Below are 10,242 nucleotides of genomic sequence, written 5' to 3'. Positions count from 1 at the left end.
TTTTGAGAAAGGGTTTTGCTGTGTCATCTAGGCTGGAGTGCAGTGATGCAATCATGGCTCACTGCAGCCTGGACCTCCCAGGCTCAAGCGATCCTCTCTCCTCAACACCCGGAGTAGCTGGGATTACAGGCACACACCACCACGCCTGGCTAATTTTTGTGTTTTTAGTAGAAACAGGGTTTTGCCGTATTGCCCGGGCTGGGCTCGAGGGATCGTCCCGCCGCAGCCTCCCAAGTGCTGGGATTGTAGGTGTAAGCCACCATGCCCAGCCAAAAGTTCTTTTTAAAATTATTTATTTTCATATGTAATATACAAATACATTCTTTTTTTCTAATTTTTTCTGGCTTTAAAGTAACATCTTCAGAAGCTTTTCCTGCTTTTAATGACACAAAAGTAGGGACAAGAGAATGAGTTTAAACTGTGGCAGGAGGTTTATTTATACTTGGGATTTCTTTTGAGGAGTCAAGATGCTACACAGAAAATAAAGGGATTATTGAGCTGTGGACCTTATTGCAGAATGCATTGCATGGAGTGGGAAGGAGGGAAGAGGGAACACAGGGGAGGCCCTTGGTGGGTGGGGCAGTAAAGCTCTGAGCAAGGTGGTCCTTGAGTGTTGTTTGAAGGCAAGTATGGAGGGTGTGAGAAGTCAAGGGGACCCGGATACTTTTCTGAATCTCTTATCTGAGGCGGAAGTGAAAGATAATTTCATCAGGGCCATGGTAACTGAAACTGGTAGGACCTGTCTGTCCAGCTTCCCACGTCACTTCTATTGCTGGGAAGGAGGTCTGAAGCTGCCCAGCCCTTGAACTCTGAGAGTAGCAGTTGGCTGCCCTTTCACCAGCTCTCGGATGACTTTCCTGTAGGAAAAAGTCTGGGAACCGAATTGGGCTCCCAAATCTTTTTTCAATCAAATGTTTAGAGGAGCTTCTGCCATGTAGCCATCCTCCAATAAACACATGTATTGCCAGTGTAGCAGGATACAGCCTCTGGAAATGCAATTGTCTGTGCCACTCTAGGGTTTGGTGTCAGTGGACTGGTGTGTTGGACCTGCCCTGAGTGGGTAGAGTCCCCTCCTGGGGAAGTTCCCCTTGCATAGCCCCACAGAGGCAGTCTTGTCCTGCTCCTTCTTCCTTGCTGCCTTTGGATCAAGGCTGGTTGCCTGACCCAAGCCTGCCATCACTATCTTGCTGTCATTTGTCTACTGGTCTCATTTGTATGCTCTCTCTGCCTCTTGCTTTTACATTGGAACCAAGAGACAGACTGTGGTCAGGTGGTTTTTGCTGTTGGACCTGTAGGCTGAGGCAGCCACTTGTCTACAGGGTGTTTGGTGCACTGAGCAGTGAGACCCCTGGCTGGGCGCGTCTGTCTTGGTGAAGACACCACATCCTGGTGCCTGCTTGCTGTCTCCCTGCTCCTGAAATGCAAGTTCTGGGAAGGAAAGTCTATAATGTATCTACTTCTACACCTCCAGTGTTTGGAACAGGGCCTTGCTGAGTAAACGTGTTGAATGAATGAAATCAAAAGTTAGATTTAGTTAACAGACTTGAAGAACGTTTTGAATCTTTCCCTCTATAGCAGTGTTTTCTAACTTCAGGGATTCAATTTCGTTTTGTTTTGGGGTTTTCTGCCATATGCACATATCTGTCTTTTTACCAGATTTTTTTTTTTCACTTACATCTTAAGCAGTAGTGTTCTTCCAGGGAGATGTGCTGATACTAAACTTGGAAAGCACTAGCTGCTTCTGGGTTTACATGGCCAGAAAACACTGACATTGTGTGGTGCTGTGCAGATCTCACAAGTTGATATTGGAAGTTTACATTTCAGGGGCCTTTTTAACATAGGGAAAATTTTGGCATTTCCAAAATTTTCCGAAAACGTTTTTTAAAATGTTTATATTTTGCTTTGGCGAAAATACTGACCAACTTGGCCTGAAGACCTCAGTGTTGGTGCTCATGGCTGTCTATCCATGTAGAATCTGTGGTGAGTAGTTTTATGTATGTCTGCAACAAATAAGCCCTGTATATCCTCCTTATATTTTTTCAGAAAGCTGAGCTCTGTAAGTCTCCAGTTTTATTTATATCTCCCATCTGCCAGAGTGTGAAAATGAAAATTTACTTTCTATCAAGAAAGCCTGCCACAAGAATGGCAAATGATTCTAGAGCAAAAACTGCTGACAGAGAAGCTAGTGGAGGTGATTGAGCATAGGGTTGTGTTTTGTTTCTACTCTTTCTTTCTAGATCTAGAAATGCATACATGTTTATTCTTGCAGCACTTTAGATCTAGAAACACATGCTTGTTTATTCTTACAGCTCTTTCTTTCTAGATATAGAAATACATGCATATTTATTTCTGCAGTGCTTTCTCTCTAGATCTAGAAATGTATGCTTGTTTATTGTTGCCACTTGTAAGTCAAGATGATTTGAAGCTAGAAGCTGTTTAGTATATAATAGTGGTTCATGGATAAAATGGAGCTAAAGTGTTTTAACAGCTTTATAGAGAGATAATTCACAACCATACAATTTACCCATTTGAAGTGTAAAATTCAGTGGTATTTAATAATTCACAGAAATGTACACCTATCACCACAGTTAATTTTAGACCATTTTGATCACCCCACATCTTTTAGCTGTCACCTCCTCAACCTTCATCTCCCTTCCCCTCAGCTCTAAACAAACAGTAACCTGCTTTCTATCTCTATCAATTTTCTTGTTCTGGACATTTCATGTGAATACGATCATATACTATGTAGTCTTTTATGACTGGCTTTTTTCACTTAGTATATGTTTTGAAGGTTCTTCCATGTTGTAACTTGTAGCAATACTTTATTCTCTTTCGTGGCTGAATAATATTTCACTGTATGGATATACCACATTTTATCTGTTCCTCGGTTGATGGACATTTGGATTGTTTCCGCCTTTTGGCTATTATGTATAATGCTGCTATAAACATTCTAGTACAAGTTTTTATGTAGAAGTATGTTTTCATTTTTGAGAGGATAAAGTTGTCTCTTGATATCTTAGCAGTAGTGGGTCTAGGACCCTTGAGGATACTAGTATCCACAGGTGTTCAAATCCCTTATATAAAAAATGGAGTAGTATTTGCATATAACCTATTCATATCCTCTGGTGTACTTTATTTTATTTTATTTTATTTTATTATTTATTTTTGAGATGAAGTCTTGCTGGGTCACTTAAGCTGGAGTGCAATGGCACAATCTTGGCTCACTGCAACCTCTGCCTCGTGGGCTCAAGCGATTCTTTTTTTTGTGTATTTTTTGTAGAGAGGGGTTTCACCATTTAGCCAGGCTGATTTTGAACTCTTGACCTTTGATCTGCCCACCTCGGCCTCCCAAAGTGCTGGGATTACAGGCATGGGCCACCATGCCCAGCCTATTTTTTTTTTCTTTTTTGTTGAGACAGGGTCTTGCTCTGTCACCCAGACTAGAGTACAGTGGCACAGTCAAGACTCACTGCAGCCTCGACCTCCCCTGGCTCAGGTGATCCTCCTGTCTCAGCGTCATGAGTAGCTGGGATTATAGTCGTGCACCACCATGCCTGGCTAATCTGTTAAATTTTTGTAGAGATAGGGTCTCCCCATGTTGCCCAGGTTGGTCTCAAACTCTTGGTCTCAAGCAATCCTCCTGCTTCAGCCTCCCAGAGTGCTGGGATTACAGGTATGAGAACCACACCTAGCCATAAATCAACTTGTAAACTTGATTTTTGATCAGGAGAGAAATCTGTATGATTTATTCAGGGTTGAGCCCTATTTGTTGATATTGACTTCAATTATGTTTTATTTTAAGCCACTTTTGACATTTATTAATGGGATATTTAGCTAATCAAAGGTCAGTGACTAGGTTTTTTTTTATCTAGTAAAGTCGTGATTTGTTTTTAGTTGATAAAATGAATTCTGTGGTTTTGGACCTAGAAATTTGGACTCATCTCTAAAGAATCTTGTTTTTGAGCCAAAAATTTGTTTTAAAACCATCTGAAAGTGGTGTGTCAACTTGCCTTATCTTGCGTGCTAACTCATGGAGTAGAAATACTCTTAGCTCCAAGCCACGCCAGCTGTGAAAGTGTCTAACTCCATTGCTGGAGGCAGTGGAAGGAGAGGTGAGGTACATAATTGAGACCCCATTCTAGAAAGTCTTCCCAGGCTCTTTAGAGGGCAAGATGTCTAGAACAATTATACTCTCATTAGTTCATAATTCACTCTTAGGCTTAGGAGTTAATGTGATTGAAAGTTTGTATTATGGAGAAGAGACATTTAAGACTTAAAGAACTGTCTGGGATGCAGTTTAGAGGTGTAAGGCCTTGCCCCTGGCAGCAAATGTCCTTCGCTTTTGCTGACAAGTGGGGATTGCATCTAATGAGCACAAGGGTTTTCTTTATTATTGTTCATCTACTTTCTCATGTTCCCCTTTTCATTAACATACAGTTTTTAGGGTAGACTTTCTTTTTCTTTCATTGTTTCTTTAGAATTGCAGAGACTTTAGGTTAAATATGTGACAAGTAGGAAGACAAATTCTCAATCATGAAGTTCCATGCTAGAAGACTTTAACTTGCTGTTTCAGTAAAAACTTAATGTTTTCATTCTGGCAGGAAGAAATAGTCAAAATTCCAGTGTGTATTGTAGCCAGATGTTTGTCATTGCTCCACACGAACATCCTAAATATGGCGAATAAACTGCCTTAGAACTTATTTTGGTCTGACCTCAAAAGAAAAAGTTAGTAACTCAGCTTCTGAAATTTGGGGATAATAGAGGTTTTATACAAAAGCTCTTATGTGTTTCTGGGATACCAAGTTATTATGTGACTCTGCTCTAACTTTTAAAACCTATTATTTTGTCTTGGAAAGTTGATCTGTTCCTTTGACCCTGATGCTCAAGAATGCGGTAGGGTGGTGCGTAGCAGAGACGTGGACATTTTTATTCTTAGTTACCCAGTGGTGATGTTGGCACTCCCAGAGCCAGGTCCCCCACCAAGCCCTAACACACATACACAGGCAAGGTTGGTATATCACAGTCTGTGTTAGATTACACAGCAAGGATGACTGATGAAGAAGTTAGGCCAGCAAATGGAAAAGGATAGGGAAATGTCATCCTGTTAACCCCTGTACCAGTGAAAACCCCATGACAGTGGTTATGTAGCAGAGAATAACCAAGTTATTTCAGGATCTCAGCAGAGGTTGTGGAAGTGAAACTTGCTGACTGGGTCACCTGGACTTGAACACCATTACTTGAGCACCAGAGAGTTCTAGCACCTGATGTGGTTGGTTGCATATCAGGTGACACAGGGAGTGGCTGACTCACGTGAGCTGTGAGCCCCAACTCAGAAACCCCTTCATCTACTCGTACCCATGTAACTCCACCATTTTTGATCAGGAAAGAATTTGATTCTGTTGTTATTTGTGGGAGGCCAGAAAAGCTGAGCTTGTACAGGTTGAGTATCCCTTATCTAACATGCTTGGGACCAGAAGAGTTTTGGATTTTTGTTTGTTTGTTTGTTTTTTAATGAGACAAAGCCTTGCTTCTTTGCCCAGGCTGGAGTGCAGTGGCGTGATCTCCAATCATTGCAACCTCCACCTCCTGGGTTCAAGCAGTTCTCCTGTCTTAGCCTCACAAGTAGCTGGGATTACAGGCACTTGCCACCATGCCCGGCTAATTTTTTGTATTTTTAGTAGAGACAGGGTTTCACAGTGTTGGTCAGGCTGATCTCGAACTCCTGTCCTCAGGTGATCCACCCACCTCAGCCTCCCAAAGTGGTGGGATTACAGGCGTGAGCCACTGTGCCCGGCCAAGTTTTGGATTTTCTTCAGATTTTGAAATATTTGCATTGTGCTTATTAATAAGTCAAGCATCCCTAATCCAAAAATCCAGAATTTGAATTGTTCCATGAGCATTTCCTTTGAACATCATGTTGGCACTAAAATAGTTTGAATTTTGGAGCATTTCAAATTTTTATATCAGGGATGCGGAACCCATACTATATTTTACTTGACTGCCTCTGAATTGTCATTAACCTTCAGTTCTTCTCATCCCTCCCCTGAAACTTCAAATTCCTGCATTCTTGGCCCAACTCCCCGCAAAGAGGTCAAAGCCAGTAGGAGGAGAGGGTGGGTAGGGCATGCCTCCACTGAGCAGGCTCTTCTGGGCCTCCATGACCAGCGTACTCATCCCCACTCTGTAGCTGGCTTCCATCTGGGGCAGGTTAGGACCGGGTTTTAAATCTCAACCCTTACCCCATGATGGGGTGTGGACATAGGTCTCTTCCAGGGCTGGAGATTAGGAGAAGAGATTCTTTGAAACAGTTTGGTCAGGTGCCCCACCTGGACCTGTGGCTAGAGGATAGGGTGCCATGAATGCCCATCTAATCCTGCTGAGGCCATGTAGATTGCAGTCCAGGGCAGGCCCCAGAGGACAGAAGGGCCCACAGTTCTCTCTTGCAGACCTTCCCTCAGCTGCCCAGGACACACCTACTGGTCACATAGTACTTTCAGAAATGCCTGACATTATTGGCCTGTTCTGCTTGGCCACACTGAAATGTCTAGCTCCGGGTGGTTCTGCTGCTTCCCACATATCCTAGAATTCAGTTTTGTTCCTGTTGGTGAGTATTGAGCTTGTTCCCCATGCTTAGATGTGACCAGCTGTGTAGCTGCACTCTCATGGGTGTCATCACATGCGTGTGTGCGAATCAGCCCTCACTGGATGCTGTGAGACTGCTCTGGAAAGTGGCCATGCCATCTTACATTTCCTTCCCCCACACAGGCCCATCCTAGGGGATTGCCTCGTGCTTCTGGTGTTCTGCCAGTCCCTTTGTTCTCTGTGTCCCTTTCCCTACTCTGGAAACCGCACTCTGCCCTGGGCCCTGTACCCGGCCTATTGTGGGCTGTAAGTAGCACCACTCCTGGCCTGTTGATTGCTGCCACCAGCCACTTTGTCCTCGGGTTCTGCTCTTCTCTAATGCCCACAGCCTTTTAGACTCAGCTGTACCCCAGCCTGCTGCTGTGTGTTGTATTGTTCGGAAATGCCTCAAGGTGCTCTAGGCAGAATTGAGGACTGCTGACTTTGAGAAGCGTTCACTGGCTCTGGAGTGTGGACCTCCCACCTGAGGTCCCATCAGCCTGCCCTTCCATCAGGTACCTTTTGATGATGCTATTTCTTTCTCACCCTTATTTCTTCCCCTCCATTCAGTCCTGGAACAAAACAGGCCTCAGAGCCTTCTTTTCCACAGCTAGAGGGTGCAGTGCTTTTCAAGGTTCTGTTGTCATTTCATTTCTAGGGAGCATTTTTCAGTCATATCAGCATCACATAAAGAAGCTAATTCTACATTATTGATCTTTTTTAGAGACGGGGTTTTACTGTGTTTCCCAGGCTGGTCGCGAACTCCTGGGCTCAGGCAGTCTGCCTGCCTCGGCTTCCCAAAGTGCTGGGCTAACAGGCGTGAGCCACCACGCCTGGCCCATTATTGATCATTTTTAGGTATAGAAAGTAATCAAGAATCTCCAGAGAGCTGATGGTAGAATTATAGTTATCTCTGTTCTTTGAAAGAGTGCATTCTGCTTTTTTACGTTACAGAGTGTTACATGTATATTTTTTAAATTACATGATTATTTCATAAATTATGTGTTCACAGTGGGTTAACACTTGTACTGCAGCACCTCAGCTTTCTGGGGATGAAGCTGCCCCTGATGAGGCCCCCCCAAGTCCTTTCCTGCATGTCAGTCAAAGGCCTATGGGGTTACATTAGGTGGCTCCCATCTGGCATGTTTGGGGATTAGCAAGAGACCATGTGGTGGGAATGGAGCAGATGGCATCTAGGCAGGCTTCTGCTTACCTGGAAGGGAATGGAACTCCACCCAGGATGTGATGACTTGGTCCAGAGCCAGGCGAGGGCAAGAGTGGAGCCTTTGGGTGACATTGCAGTGACCCAGGACATGGCTTGGATAGTAGGGAACAGGGGAGGTGGTGAGAACTGGTTGCATCCTGGAGAAATTTTGAAGGTGGAGCCTGAAGAATTTTCTGGTGCTGATGTGGAGGATCAGAATCCCAGGAGCCAAGATGGCACAAGGTCTGGGCCTGAGCTCCCATGTCCTGCACTAGGGTGGGGAGAGCTGCTTTGGTTTGGGGTCATGTGGAGTTTGAGAGGCTCCTTAAGCATCCAAGTGAAGGATTCTCGGGCACTGGGCTTGGTGAGAAGGAAGGTTGCTGCTATGTCCTCAAGGAATGTGAGCCCTTTTCAGTGCACCAGGTGCAAGGGGCCATTGCTGTGACCTTCCAGAAGATGCTAACATTGCCCTTCTGTGAAGCCACCGCTGTTATCACAATAGGTCTGGCGAATGCCAAGTGTCAGAATATCTTTGACACTTGGCATTCACCATGACCTACTGGAAGCCTTTGGGTGACATTACAGTCACCCAGAGACAGAGCTTTTCTAAACTGTCACCAGTCTTCAACTTTTGGACTTTTATTCTTGGAGAAATTTAGACTGGTCATTAAAGAGAAACATGAAAAGTATCTGTTGCCCCGTCCAAACTATTGTTATTGGGGTGCTCCAAAATGTTTTATGCACATGAGTGATGCCTTCCATGTACAGTTTTGCACTTTGTGTAGCAGCTTCTTTTTGCCACAGTGGCAGAGGGGATCCCAGTCCTACTTAAAGGCTTTTTCTGGTTTCTAGGAAAGTCAGAAAGATATTCTTTCCTCCTTGATCCACAATCTTAAATACTTGCCTGAAACTAATAAAATTCTCAAAAGCTGGAGATGTTCTTATCCTGGAGATGCAACTGATTAAATTCATGGATTAATCTAAAATATATTTCTCTAAAATAAATATAATATTCCTGATTATGAAAAAAATTCTTTCTTAATCACCTGGTTTTAGATATTCATGATGTTTTCTCATAATTACACTTTTTAGATTTTTTGATCCTCACTAATATGCATCCATGTTTTTTGCATGTATTGATAATTTATTAAAAAAAGAAAGAAAGAAATATTTTGTTATGCTAGCCAAAAAAAAAAAAAAAAGATATTTGAAATTTAAAGTCAGATCTTTGTAACAGAAGAAGAGCCTCTTTTCTACTAAAGCAGTGTTCAATTACGGCAACTCGAACATGGTTTAAAGGCTCTGGACATTACTGTCCTCGAGAGATGTTGGAACACACATGCTGAAAGTGCACAGTGAGCTCTTTTAAACATGTTAAATCAAGGTCATTCTGCGTTACAGTTGTTGCTTCTGGCTTCAATTTACATCAATTTTAAATTTCTTAAAAACATATAAAATAATAGAAAGATGTCCTAAATTTAATAATTGTATTAATTGTATTAAGAAATGAAATATAAAATTGGACTTGTCAGTATATTAACATAAAAACAACCATTTGCAAGTCTTTCATCAGCTCTTAGTAGAACACAGGATTTCATAATGAATGCTCAAATTTTACTTATTTAGAGGAATCAAATTTGGAGAAAACTGAGTAGAGGAAGGCAAACTTGTTTTGAAAAATGGCTGCTCTAAAATAGGTTATAAAAACTAAAACTCTTATTGCTCTTAATTTTCCTCAGTTAGGAAATTGATGCTGCTTTTTAAATTATTCGTGTCAAGTGGTTTATAAAATAATAGTATTATGCTGTGTGTTGTACATATTTTATCCGAGAAAATTTTTTTCGTATATTTCTTAAATTAAAAAATTTATACATCAAACAAAAAATTCAGGCAATATAAATGAGTAGGATGGGCACAATGGCTCACACCTACAATCCCAGCACTTTTGGAGGCCCAGGAAAGTGGATCACTTGAGCTCAGGAGCCTGAAACAAGCCTTGGCCACATAACAAAGCTCTCTCTACTGAAAATACAAAAATTCTCCAGGCATGGTGGCTCATGCCTGTAGTCCCACCTACTTGGGAGGCTGGGGTGGGAGGATCACCTGAGCCCCAGAGATGAAGGTTGCAGTGAGCCATGATTGCACCACTGCACTCCAGCCTGGGCAACAGAGCCAGACCTTGCCTCAAAAAAAGAGAAAGAAAAATTTTAATCACCTATTTGCCCACACCCAGAATCAGCATCTTCAACATTTAGGCCATATCCATTTAACTCCTCCAGACATTTTTTGCACTTGTTTGTGGACTTTTATATACACACACCCCATCTGTATCACTACTTTTGTCCTTTTGGTTACTTAAGTACTGAGAAGAATTAGCTTCCCATTGTGAATGTGCGTATATATATTTCTCTTTTGAC

The 10,242-nt window shown here is 42.5% G+C and overlaps 1 protein-coding gene across 5 annotated transcripts in view; it reads left to right on the top strand.

The window, feature by feature from the left end:
* Window positions 1-10,242, top strand: part of FARP2 (FERM, ARH/RhoGEF and pleckstrin domain protein 2) — a 143,818-nt gene that overhangs the window by 24,385 nt on the left and 109,191 nt on the right. The gene's annotated exons all lie outside the window — the stretch shown is intronic.

Source organism: Sapajus apella, unplaced genomic scaffold (genome assembly GCF_009761245.1).
Source record: "Sapajus apella isolate SASKATOON/1434 unplaced genomic scaffold, GSC_monkey_1.0 scaffold194, whole genome shotgun sequence".
NCBI lineage: Eukaryota > Metazoa > Chordata > Mammalia > Primates > Cebidae > Sapajus > Sapajus apella.
The sequence above is the reverse complement of the archived record's forward strand: the minus strand, read 5'-3'. Positions and strand labels throughout refer to the sequence as shown.